Here is a 14,327-nt window from a genome sequence, read left to right on the forward strand (position 1 = left end):
ATTCCCCACCTTTCAGCTTTTGGTAGCTCTACGCTATTTGTGTTGCTGTCATGCGAATCTGTTTTGCATCTTCAAATAGTCAGTTTACTGACACACCACCAATCCTTGGTAATGACTTGTCGTCTGTCACTCAAAGAGAGCAGCTGACTCCCGTCTGGTTCCAGACCCCCCGCAGAACAGGAACATCATCCACGCTTAAAATGAAATCACTACCAGAACGCAGAAGCTTGGAGCCAGAGCGGGTCATGAGAAATTAAGTTTTCCGGGAATATGCTGAAATTTGAAAAAGGTATTAGGCTTGTCACCAGTCCTGGAAGAGCGTTTTAGAAACGCAGTTTCCATATTTGCAGGAGCAGGGGTATCACGGAAAACATAAAGATTAATGATATTACAGGGGCGCCTGGGTGGCGCAGTCGGTTAAGCGTCCGACTTCAGCCAGGTCACGATCTCGCGGTCCGAGAGTTCGAGCCCCGCGTCGGGCTCTGGGCTGATGGCTCAGAGCCTGGAGCCTGTTTCCGATTCTGTGTCTCCCTCTCTCTCTGCCCCTCCCCCCTTCATGCTCTGTCTCTCTCTGTCCCAAAAATAAATAAACGTTGAAAAAAAAATTAAAAAAAAAATTAATGATATTACTACATTGGACACTTGCCTGCAGCGAACGATGGTTTGTTAAAGCAGAGAAGCATATTCAATCCTGGAGGTCCGTTGTTTGTTTTAATACACCGTGTCAGTGTCGCAAATGGACTTGTTAGATCCAGGTCTGCCTGTAAGGAAACTGAGAGGCTATGTATGGGAGTAGGGATAAGATGTAAGTAAATAAATAAATAAATAAATAAATAAATAAATAACTGTATTTGAGAAATAGAACCAACAAAAAGTGGAAGAAGCGAGAATTGAGATTTCTCGCTCTTGAATTACCAAGAGGAGTCTCCATTCTATGGCACTGGAACCATCCGTTCAGCTGGCTTATGGCGGCCTAGAATAATGGCTCCATCACCAGGTTCCTTTGAAGTTTGGTGTGGGTATAGGACTAAGTTCTGGCCAGTGGGCTGGAAGTGTCCTTGCATGGAGCAAATGCACTCTTTTCTTTTCTTTTCTTTTCTTTTCTTTTCTTTTCTTTTCTTTTCTTTTCTTTTTCTTTTTCTTTTTCTTTTTCTTCTATCTGGGGGCTGGTACGAGGAAGCTCCATCACCCTATCTGGGACAACGCTGACCAGGAGAACGGCGTAAGGGTGGCGGACGTATAATATGGAAGAAAGTGATTTCTAGAAACTAACGAAGCCGTCCTACAAGACCAGCACCGCTGACTTCTGGCTGTTGCAGATGACAGCATGAAATCTAGGAGGCTTAAACCAACATCAATTTGGATTTTCTCTCACATTCATCTTAACCAATACAGTCACCTCTATTTGACGTTGACATCACTCAGGGCTAAGAAAAACAAAAAGAAGGAATTTCTCCGAGTAAGAAAAGGAATTCAGTGTTTTGTTTTTTTTTTTTTTTTTTCAACTTATTTCTGAAGGAGAGAGCACAAGCAGGGAGGGGCTCGGCGAGAGGGCAACATAGGATCTGCACCCAGAGCCCCATGTGGGGCTGGAACTCAGGAACCTGGAGATCAGGACCTGAGGCCGAAGTTGGACGCTCTTCTGACCGAGCCACCCAGGCGACCCAAGGAATTCAGTTTTGGATGGATAGGTTTTCAGTTGCTAATGAAACATTCAAATGGAGATGTCAGTGAGATGACAAGCACCTAAGACTGAGACTTTTTGTTGATTCATAATTGGACGCAGAAAGAGAAGCCAGGAAGGCAGCTGAAGAACAGTGGCTAGAAAAGCCTGAAGTTTGGGCAGCGCAAACGCCACGACTGGAGCTTGTTTCAGGAATCAAGCGGTCAACAGTGACGGAGGTTCCAATGTCAAGGAAAGTGAGCCCCGAAGCCTGCCTCGGGACTTAAGAGAGAGGAAAGTTACCAGCAGCGGAGGTAAAAGTCGCTTTCTTTAAAAAGAGGCCGTGGAGGGGCGCCTGGGTGGCTCGGTCGGTTAAATGGCCGACTTCGGCTCAGGTCATGATCTCGCGGTCGGTGAGTTCGAGCCCCGCGTCGGGCTCTGCGCTGATGGCTCAGAGCCTGGAGCCTGTTTCTGATTCTGTGTCTCCCTCTCTCTCTGCTCCTTCCCCGCTCATGCTCTGTCTCTCTCTGCCTTTCAAAAAAAAAAGATGAATAAATGTTATAAATAAATAAATAAGAGGCGGTGGAAAGTGGACCGCCAGGGGATTCAGGTCTCGGCAGGTGAATCGTTAGAGAGAGGCACACGCTAGCCTGGTTCCAGCCCATCTCGTCTATCATGTGGCCCAGCCCTTCCTCCCAGAGAATAAATTTGCTGCCCACCCTTTGACCGCCATGAAACAATGCTTCTCACCAGATCCTTGGTGATTCAGGTCAGTTCTATCCATTAGCTTGAGATGCTCTAGATATTTGGCCCACAGCTTTCCACTCCTCGATGGTCTCCAACACTTTTGCCTTGTCTGCTCAGCGGTGATTCCAAATTTAGCCGCTTCTCTCCGAGTTTCCATCTTATCCTCAAGACCCCTAAATCTGCAAAGGACCTCATCCACTACTCCTTAAAGCTGTGTTCTCAGCTTCGGCACTGTTGATATCTGGGGCGAAAAAAATCCTGTTTGGTGGGACACGCAAGCCGTGCTGTGTCATCTAGGACGTTCATATAGCAGATCCCCGGCCTCTACCTCTATTCGATGACCGGAGCAGCACCCCTGTTCACGTGACAACCAAAAATGTCCCCAAGTATTGCCAAAGACCCCTTGAGGAGGTAAAACGGTCCCCAGTTAACAAGGGCAGTCCTAGGGTGAAAGAGACAATGTGTCAAGAATTTTTTCAACTGCCTTTCCCTAACACTTGTAGTTTCAATACCTCATCACACGCTGTAGCTGGACACTCAAACGGTAAGACTGACTTTGCAAAGCTTTGTGTCCCCACCCCCCTCGTGCGATTTCCTCTCTACTGAATTGCTTCCCCTCCGCCTATGTGTAGGTTGTTCAAATCAACGATAAAATCAACAGTCGGGTCTGTAGGTTGTTAAAATCAACGATAAAATCAACGATCGGGTCTGAATCTGCCTCAGAATCCCTTCCTCTGACCTTTAGAAAGTCCACCTTCACCCCCTCTGCAGGCACACCTCGTTTTTCCTTCCTGCTGCACACCCTACACGCCATGCATGTTGAACTGCACGCTTACAGTTTGCCTTCCTGCCTTGCTTTTCCAGATCTGCTTTCTGTTGCCCGCCTGTTCCTCCTGCGTAAAATGTTCTCTCCTTCTTATTCATTTGTCCAGTCCTTGGGTATTCTTAAAGACTCAATCCAAGAAGCCTTCCTGGCCCTCGGATCACACATTTCAGAGCACCCTGTGTTTATGTCTGTCACCATATCACAACTCCCACTTACAGATAACTCTCTTTGTTTTCACAGTTACAAGCTCCTGGAGGCTAGAGTCTGTGTCTCCTTTCTCTATTGTGCCTGGCTTCCCCCGGATCCAGAATGACCATGAACCGTGCCACATTATCACACATAAGCAGTCTTTCGTCCTTTGACTTAGTTTTGTTCCACTGTGATCAGACACAATGGAAGCTGTTAGGAATCTCATTTACACCTTGGTGCCTTCTTGCAAACACATCATCTTCAGCTCTATTTTGGTCAACTCTTTTTTTTTTTTTTTTTCTATCCATTTATCTGCTCATCAGGAGAGATGAGAGTAATGGAAATAACATATTCTGTTTAGAGACTGGTTAATAACTGCTTCTATTTGATGGTGTGGTAGCAGCTTTCCAATTGGAACCGAACTGCCTGCGCATTGATGGATGGCCCAATGTTTCCTCTCCTCCCCTGAAAAGGTTAGCTGTACTTTTAAAAGAGGCTTTTCAAGACCTCTGCCTGAACGCTTTGCGTAAAGTTAATCAAGGATAATGGATAAAACATGATTTCATGTCACTACCGAATGCCCTGAATAACTCATTCCCATTTTTGTTCAATTGAGCTTATACTGGGTGTATGGAATTGCATCGAATGAGCTTAGAAGCAGAAGCCATTATGCATTATGCTATGGCCGGGCTGTCAGTGAAGCCCTTATTAGGTTTCGTTCTTATTTAAACGCAAGGGAAGATTTAACTTTTTAAATTTTTTGCAACAAAAACCTGACAAAATGGGGGGGGGGAGCCAGTCTTCTATAATGACCGCGATTCGTGAACCCTATTATGTCTTCTCATAGAGAAAAACGTCTATAATTGTGCAACGATAGTGGCACAACGTTATCAGAACTTGGTTAATCGTGTTCCTAAAACAAACCTATGTGTTCTAGGTTTAGCCGGTCAAGAAATTCGGAGCCCTGCTTCTCTGCTTGACAACTCGGGAATGGCAAACAAGAGATTATCCACACTAGCAATTTTATACCCCGTGTTCTACTTCTTTGAAAGCGTAGGAATACTTTTAAAGATGAATGCATGGGATTTTTTTGTCTAGGTAAATGGCCCTATGGAGGGACCTACTGAAGGGGTGAAAACTTTCTCTGTCTACCTTTCTGCTTTTTTCCCTTTTCCAACCGTTTCACTCTATAACAATGACGTCAGAGTCCAGGAAGGCATAACCAGAGAGTAGATGAATTTTTAACACTGAGATAAATTCAGTCATTCGTTCCTAGAAGATGCGTTAGATGACTATGTTTTTCATCTACTGGCCTTGCCCACAAAGTGTTATTTGAAATGCTTAAGACTTGTTTTTCGGGTGTGGAGTTTGGTGAGCTCTTTATGGATTTTTGATACTAGCCCTTTGTCCGATATGTCATTTGCAAATATCTTTTCCCATTCTGTTGGTTGCCTTTTAGTTTTGTTGGTTGTTTCCTTTGCTGTGCAGAAGCTTTTTATCTTCATAAGGTCCCAGTAGTTCATTTTTGCCGGGCACCTTTTGGGATGAGCACTGGGTGTTGTATGGAAACCAATTTGACAATAAATTTCATATATTGAAAAAAAAAAAAAAACAAATTCCAAAAAAAAAAAAAAAATGAAATGCTTAAGACTATTTGATAGACTCTTTTAATTACAAATTTATTCTTTACTAATTTGCTTGTTTATTTGCATTAGACCTCCCCCAAAATCATGTCTATTATAAAAAGGCAGGAATTTATGGAGAACTTCGATAAATATTTGTTGAGTAAATACTTTATACAAATTAGAGTACCTTTATCTATAATTCCATTTATCCTCTAAACAGGATTTACTTACTGTTCAGAGTCAATCACTTTGAGATGATATTTATTAGAGTTGCGTGATCTGTTTATCAACTTAAATAAACACATAAACAAATAGTTTGCATTCTTGGCCTAAACTTATGTCTGATACTCTATTTTGAATTGGTCAGATTTTCATGCTTTGAAATGACTAGTACATATAAAATAGTAATCACTATACCATTATTTATTCCTTTCTCTCTCCAGAGTCTAATAATAGTTATGTTTACATGTTCCAGTTACTTAAGTTCATGTTACAATTGCTTCCCATGTTTCTGGAATCTATCTTTTGCTCATTGTTACTATTCATCTCATCTGAAAAGGAAACATTTTTATTTTATTTTTTTTTTTAAACTTTTTTTTTTTTTTTCAACGTTTATTTATTTTTGGGACAGAGAGAGACAGAGCATGAACGGGCGAGGGGCAGAGAGAGGGAGACACAGAATCGGAAACAGGCTCCAGGCTCCGAGCCATCAGCCCAGAGCCCGACGCGGGGCTCGAACTCACGGACCACGAGATCGTGACCTGGCTGAAGTCGGACGCTTAACCAACTGCGCTACCCAGGTGCCCCTGAAAAGGAAACATTTTTAAATAAGGAAACAGGCTGAGCATTTAATCTGCTCTCCATTTGTAGGTGTATGTGGGTCTAATCTCTAGAAATTTAAAGTTGTAAATATGCCAGGGCACCTGGGTGGCTCAGTCAGTTAAGCAGCGGACTTCGGCTCAGGTCATGATCTCGCGGTCCATGAGTTTGAGTCCTGCATCAGGCTCTGTGCTGACAGTTCAGAGCCTGAAGCCAGCCTCAGACTCTGTGTCTCCCTCTCTCCGCCGCTCCCCTGCTCATGCTCTGTGTCTCTCTTTCAAAAATAAATAAACATTACACTTTTTTTCAGTTGTAAATATGTAATGATTGATAAAATGCGGAAGTATTTTATATTTACACGAAGTCTACTGACCAAGTTATATCTTTTTTTTTTTTTTTTACATCTATATTTTGTCTTTACCTAGTTCATTTGATGGTAGATGTTCTGTTTCAATTATTTTGGTAGTTTGCTATTAGTTTCATACCCATTTAGGATTATTATGTGTCTTGGAAAATTGAACTTCTGTACCATTATGCTTTGCCTCTCTTTATCTCTGGCCATCTTTCCTGTTCTGAAACTGGCTTTGTCTGAAAATAATACAACTACTCCAGCTTTCTTTTGGTGAGTTGTAGCATAACATTTCTTTCTGGACCCCATCCCTTTATTTTTAATCAATCTGGGTCTTTATAGTCAAAGTCGATTTCCAGTATATAACATAATCGTGTATGCTTCATTTTCATATCCATTCTGTAGACCATTCATATGTTAAATGATTATCAATAGAATTGAGTTAATATCTACTATGTTTATGACTGTTTTCTATTCATACGTTATCCAATCACCACCTGTTTTTTCTGCCTTCTCTGGTTGTAACTGACCTTGCACGTGATTCAGTTTCACCCTGTTCTCTTAGCATGTAAATTATACTGCTTTACACATTTTGACTGGTTGCCCTAGAGTGTTCAATACACATTTGTAACTAATCTAAGTCCACTTTCAATTAACGCTTTATTACTCCACCTGTAGTACAGGTGCCTTAGGACTCAGTATTGTCAATTTCTCCTGCCACCCCTTTGCTTTCATTTATTTTAATAATCCATATGCTTTGATCACCCAATGTATTTCATTATCGTCCAGTGTATTATTATTATCGCCGCAAAAAAAGTTGCCTTTTTGATCAATTAAAAATAAGAAAAATAGACGTTAGTCTTACCTCCATTTATTTCTTTTCCAAAGTTCTTATCCTTTCAAGATTTTTTTTTCCCTATCTCCTAGACTTTCTTCAGTTTAGATATGCTATACCTATATGTGAGGGCTTTTTTGGTTTTGGTTTTGGTTTTGGTTTAGACTTTGGCATTTATCACGGTTGATGTTTTGTTTTGTTTTGTTTTTCAGCTTTCTAGGCCTATGTTTTGGTGTCCGTTACTAATTTTGGCAAGATTTTGGCCATTACTATTTCAAATATTTCTTCTGTTCTATTTTCTTTCTTCACTTTCTGATATTCTAATTGCATGTTATACTTCTATCTTCTTTTACACACTTCTATCTTCTTCCACAGTTCTTGGATGTTCTGTCTTGTGTTTTTGTTCCTTTGCTTTTCTGTTTGTCATTTTATTCTTCTTTCTCTTTGTATTTCAGGTTGGTAAATACAAATTGAACTACCTCCAAACTCATTGATGCTTTCCTCAGGTATGCTGAATCTACTGATGATCCCCCTAAAGACACTCTTCATTTCTACTATGGTATTTTTCATACATTGCCTTTTGATTCTTGCTTAGTATTTCCTGTCTTTTCTGCTTATGTTACCCATATATACTTGCATATTGTTTATTTTTTTTCCATTAAAGCCCTTAGCATTTTAATCACAGTTATTTTAAATCCCTTGTCTGATCATTCCAACATCTGCACCTTATCTCTGATTCTGGCACTTGCTTTGTCTCTTCGAACTGTCTTTTTTTTTTTTTTTTTCCCTTGCCTTTTGGCTTGCCCTTTAATATTTGTTGCAAGCCGGGCGTGCTGTATTAGGTAATAAGAACTAGGATAAATAGTCCTTTATTATGAGGATTTACCTTATCCTGACTGGGAGTTGTGATTTGCTATAGCTAGAGGTGACAGAGGCTTCAAATTCCTCCAGTTTCCTTGTTTTTGTGTCCGCTCTGGTCTTTGGGCTTCCCTAAATACTCCTCCTCAGAAAGATTGTGTCTTGCAGCTTTTTTATTTTTATTTTTTTTTAGCTGTAATTCACCATTCCTACCTGGTAGCCCTGTTGTAGATAATCACCAGTATTTTTAATCCCTATTTCAAGATATAGACTTAAAAATTACATCCCACAACGCTTCTTGTTGAGGTGTTCTTGGAAATTTTCACTTGGAAAATTGAAATTGTCAATTTTACTCACCCTCTCTTCTTTCTGAAAATCATCCTCTATCTTTCCAGGACATTCAAAACTTAATTCTATTAAGTCACTTCAAGTTTCTTCTCGCCATACAACCATGGAAATTCCAATTTATCCATGAATTCCGATTACCTATGTAATCACTGACAACAATTCTCCCACAGTTGTAGACAATGATTTAGGATTTCTTTCCTCTCATCCTAGTCTATTATTGTTTATGAGATACATTTGCAAACTTAAAATGCATATTTTTATGATCTACAATCCCATGCTTTACAAGATATTCTCAAAGTTGTTCAGTAATCACCACTGTCTAATCTGACAATATTTCATTAGCCAAAAAATAAAAATACATTCAGTAGCCATTAGCAATACATCAAAATTCGCCCCTCCATCTTGACCCCATCAAGCACTAATCTACTTTCTGTCTATGCAGATCTGCCTGTACTGTTCATATAAATGGAATCATGCAATATGTGATCATTTGTGTTCAGCTCCTTATATTTAGCGTAATGTTTTCCAAGGTTTATCCGTGTTGTAATATAAATCAGTTCTTTCTTTCTTTCTTTCTTTCTTTCTTTCTTTCTTTCAGTAAATAATATCCCATTGTATGGGTACACCATATTGTGTCTACCCATTGTATCAGTTGATGGATATTTTAGTTGTTCCCTCCTTTTGGTCATCATGAATAATACCGCTATGATCATTCATGTCCAAGATTTTGTGTGGACATGTGTCCATTGCTGGGTCACATGATAACTCTATGTTTAATATTTCGAAGAACTACCAAAATGCTTTCTGAAGTGGTTGCACCATTTTAAAACTTAATCAGCAATGTATGAGGATTTTGATTTCTCCACATTCTTGCCAACATTTGTTATTTTTCAGTTTCTTTATTGTTAGCCATCCTAGTGGATAGAAAGTGGTATGTAGTTTTAATTTGTATTTCCCTAATGACTGACAATGTTGAGCAATTTTTCATGTGATTGCTGGCCAGTTGCATATCTTCTCTGGAGAAAGATATTATATATTAAATCCTTGACCCATTTTTTATTCCATTTTTTTTTGTCTTTTTGCTGTTGAGTTTTAGGAATTTTTTATATAGTCTGTATATAACAGTTTCTTAATAAATAAATGGCTTGCAAATATTTTCTCCTCTTCCATGGTTTGTCTTTTCAATTTCTAGATGGTATCTTTTGAAGTACAAAATTTTAAATTTTGATGAAGTCCAAATAATTTATTTGTTTTTTCTTCTATTTGCTTGTGCTTTTGGTGTCATAGCTTAACCAACAACAACAACAACAACAAACTTTTATCTAATCCAAGGCACAAAGATTTATTTCTTCGAAGACATTCTCTTCTTAGTGTTTTCTTCTAAGGGAGTTTTATAATTTTAGCCCTTAGATCTGTGATCAATTTTGAGTTAACTTGTATATAACATGTGAGGAAAGAGTCCAACTTTATTCTTTTGCATGTGGATTTTCCAGTTATCTCAGCCACATTCTTTCTATCCTTGCCTCATTGAATTGTCTTGGAATACTTGCTGAAAGTCAATTGACCAAAAATGTAAGTTTATTTTCTCCTGGACTCAAAATTGTGTTGTATTGATTGATATGTCTATTCTTTTGCCAATATCACACTGTCTTGATTATTTAGCTTTATGCTTAGTTTTGAAATCTGGAAGCATGAGTCCTCCAAATTTGTTCCTATTTTTCAAGATAGTTTTAGCTATTCTGAGTCCTATCTGTTTTTAATCAATTTTAGAAATATGAAGGGAGCGTGATTATTGTACTGAATACAACACAGAAGTGTTAACCTTTTCTCTACAACTCACCCTAATTTCCATTTCAAACTCCTGAGTAGAATAATAATAATATTCTTCACCAAACTCCACCAAATATTCCTGGTCCAACTCCGGACCAAAATAATAATCTTGGTCAATTTGTGTCTTTGTAGCATTTCCCGGGTTTTGTTTAAAATTCCTTGTATATTGGCAAGTTTTCCTTGTGTTTTTGTTTTGAGGTGGGGGAATGACACCTTGCCTCATAGCCACCACCTATCCATGATGGTACCTGCTGACACACAGTCCCTTCCAGTTTATATGCCCACAGAGGTCACCCTTTGTTGCTCATTTCTTTCTTAAAGTGTCTAGATTGAGAATGACTCCCTCCCTCTTCCTGTTTTTCCTCTCTGGCACATAGGGGTTTATCTCCCTGCTCACAGTTCACATTGGGCTATGAAAAACTCTTCAAGAATATTCAGGAATCCCTTGCAGCTGTTTCTACTCTGAAACGTATCTGTCTAATGGGTTGTCCTCAGGGATCCTGACTTAGGTCTTTATACACACAGCTCCCACAAACTGATCTCCTGGTATTTCTAGTATCTTTGTCCATTGGATCTGGACCCACAGAGTTTCCAGTATCTTTGTCCATTGGATCCAAACTCATGGAGTTTTATTCAGAGTATGGAGATCCTTTTGAGGCACTTATTAGATTTTCAGATATGCTCACTTATCCTTTGACTCACTCTGCTTCCTTTCCAACAACCTGAAAAATCTCCATCTAGACTTTCAATTCAAAGTATTTTCTCTAAATCTCAAGTCCTATCAGGCCCTAGTTGTTTGACACTCAAAGTCTTCTATGTGTTTCCTGTAATATCTTAGTTTCCCTGAGACATACTGTCTTATAATGTAAGCAACTGAAGGTGGTGAAAAGAAAATGCTAAAGAGAAAAAAAAGTTAGCATTTCAATATCTTATTCCTACACAAAGTACACCAACGAGATGTTTATTTGTGTATCAAGAATAGGAAGCCGCATGCACTAACTAAAAAAATAAGTGACTCATGCATTGGAATTATTTAAAAAAAATAATATTGGGGTCAAATGCAAAAAGGAACATAACAGCTTCCTTCACCTAATTACCAGATCTGGTCTGGAGCTTGTGACCGACAAGCCAGCTCATAGAATGAGATACCAATGTTGGTCTTCTTTTAATGGGCACTTGTCTGCAGAGATCTACTGGTATTGGGGGTGAAGTCAGTTGTTGTATTTGTTTGTTGAAAGACGTAGAAGAGTTATCATTCCACGTACCAGTGTGATTACTTTTGTGTTCTCTATTATCAAAGAGTTCTTTTGGGAAAACCTAGTTCAAATCAGGTAGTTAGCGAGTTAGCTAGTTCTAATTAGCTAGCTAGTTCTACTCATGAGACAACTAGAAAAATATATAGATAGGGGCGCCTGGGTGGCTCAGTTGGTTAAGTGTCCGACTTCAGCTCAGGTCACGATCTCGCGGTCTGTGAGTTCGAGCCCCGCGTCGGGTTCTGGGCTGATGGCTCAGAGCCTGGAGCCTGCTTCCGATTCTGTGTCTCCCTCTCTCTCTGTCCCTCCCCCATTCATGCTCTGTCTCTCTCTGTCTCAAAAATAAATAAACGTTAAAAAAAATTAAAAGAAAAAAAGAAAAATATATAGATAGTGCTATCTTCTTAAAACCAAGAAATCACAGACTAGAATCACATGATGCATCTGGAAAGTTTTTCTTTCAGATTCAAAGGATTCCTTGATCACTGTTGTGAGTGCAACAAACTTCCTTTAAACCCCAGAAATCATTACAACTTCATTAACTATTATGAATAATTTGATAATAATTTGATAATGAGTACACTGTCATTTTTTATAGAACAGTTGGCCTTCCACAGTCAAGATTTCAATTACGAGAAACGCTAAGATATATTTGTTCTTTTGCAACCAAAGACAAAACTTACGCGATGATTTAAAGTAGTTTATTTTCAGCCTAGCAGGAAGAGTAGAAATGTCAGAATCCCTTAGTAAGCTTCATATGCTACCTGGATGAACATAGTAATAAATGGTGGCTTATTAGAAAATTTTCATCTCGGATAAAGCAATTTTAGAAGGGAAGTTGTATTATTCTATTTCATAATAAAACATATTTCCAAAAATAAATATGCAAGCATTTTACTTGAAGACATTATCTTGTAACAGTTGAGCGATTCTTTCTGTGGCCAACAGTCCTCTAATGATACTGACAAAAGTGAAACAGATGTTGTTAATTTGTCTTAAAGTAAGTTGCAATAACCATGGTGACATCATGAAAACTGGTCCTTATATTATAACACAGTCAATGTCCACATCTGAAAGAATACAGTTTGAAAAATTCTGGTGTGTTCAACCCTTATTTTCTCCACAAATGGTAATAATACTGGAGTTTTTCGCCCTTTGCTGTTACTACATGGCTGTAGAATTGTAATCCTTTTTAGATGTAAAACAAAGGCCAGAAAACACTTTCAAATAGAAATGTTGGCATGTATGTAGCCATTCTATTCAAAGTTTCCCTTGCTTAAACATCATTGAAGAAAAGCTCCAGGAAAATCGCTATGTAAGTTTTATGTCTGTTTAACCTTATTTTGAAAGTAAAAGCAAGTCCATTATGTAAATTTAGGCTACATCTTAGTGTAAATAACTACATTCTCTTTAGGAATGAGAGCAATAGACAAAATTTACAGATATAGAAACTAAAGTGCTGAAAATGACATAATTTCTCAAGGCGACAGCATGAATTGTTGATAGAGGACGAAACAAATTCCAGATGCTGTACTGCCTCCGTGATACAATAATGCTTATTCAAACATCCGTGATAAGTGACAAATGGTATCCCCAGTGTTCGTTGAATAGCAATGTAAAGCTCTAACGTATTCATGGAATTTCTATACTGGATGGAAGATCTAAAATAATACAAAGCAATTATTTTTCTCTGAAAAATAGGCAGAACCCAGTCTGCAACTGGCCCCTTAACAAAACTCCAGCTATCAAAACTTAAATGTTTCCTATTTTCAAATTTATCTGCAAAGCAATAGATTTCTCAAATGATGATGGTCCTAACCAGGCATACTCCTACACTACAGAAAGCACAGTGATGATTCAATAAGGAGAAAATCTCTGTAAAATATTGGAGGTTAAACCCCAGCAAGTTGTCTTCTGAAAGGAGCTACATTTTCCTATTACCAATAACTATGTCATCGAGCATCCTAAATGCTTAAAGTTTATATCCCTCTGGCATCCTTATATGTTCCTGGGTGTTATAAATATCGCCAGTGTATTAATCATGTCTCAGTTTTCATGAGAAACTTGGACCCAAAATTTGCTTAACATAAGAACATGCCCTAAACCCCTTCAAGAAGGTGCTATTTGTGTCCTGGGAGCACTGCTAAAAAGGTGGGCCACCGTTTGCTGTGGTCCCGTTCGCCATGATGGTAATTTGAGAAGGAGCACATGGTGTGGCGATTGTCCAGAGAACAAAAGACTGTCCAAATAGGTAATCAATCTGCTGGGGCCTGGCAGACAGAAAGCTTCCAAGTAATGATGTCAATGGCAGAGGAATCCGGGAGACCAGACTGAAGAGAGGGTTCCAAGCAGATGGTGAGAGTTGTAGCCACCTGGAAAAATTCTCTGAGTCAATTAGCAAGTACCCGTAGTGGATTTGGGGGTAATTCTTCAAGCTACTGAAAGGAAAATGTCTGCCTCAAGAATACAGTTCGGATTTCAAAGTGAAGGAGAAAGACTTTTAAATGGGTTCTTCCTTTTTATTCCTTCTTTCTGCTCCCTTCTGCCATCACTTCATTCCCCACTCAGCTTAGGCTCCACGAATGACCACCTGTACTTCTTCCCGCAAAAACTCCCATCGAACTTGCAGATATTTCCTTATGTTACAACCACGGATGCAGAGTAGCACTGGCTCCACTCCTGAATTTAGGATCCCAGCCCTCTACAGGAGAAGTAATAACCCAAGATTGTGGTTAATACAGATGCTCATCCTCTGATCTGACCCCTAACAATAATTGATCAGGTGTTTCCTTGTCTTTCACCAATTTCCTCTACTAAAAAACAATTTTATTTTATTTACTTATTTTGAAATTATTCTACTTTGTATTTTTAGTCATGCATAGATGATGTACCATTGTCTCAGCTGCAGATGTACAATGCAATGATTCCATATTTGTATATGATGCAAAATGATCACCAGGATATATCTAGTTAACACCCGCCAGA

Source organism: Lynx canadensis, chromosome A1 (assembly GCF_007474595.2).
Source record: "Lynx canadensis isolate LIC74 chromosome A1, mLynCan4.pri.v2, whole genome shotgun sequence".
NCBI lineage: Eukaryota > Metazoa > Chordata > Mammalia > Carnivora > Felidae > Lynx > Lynx canadensis.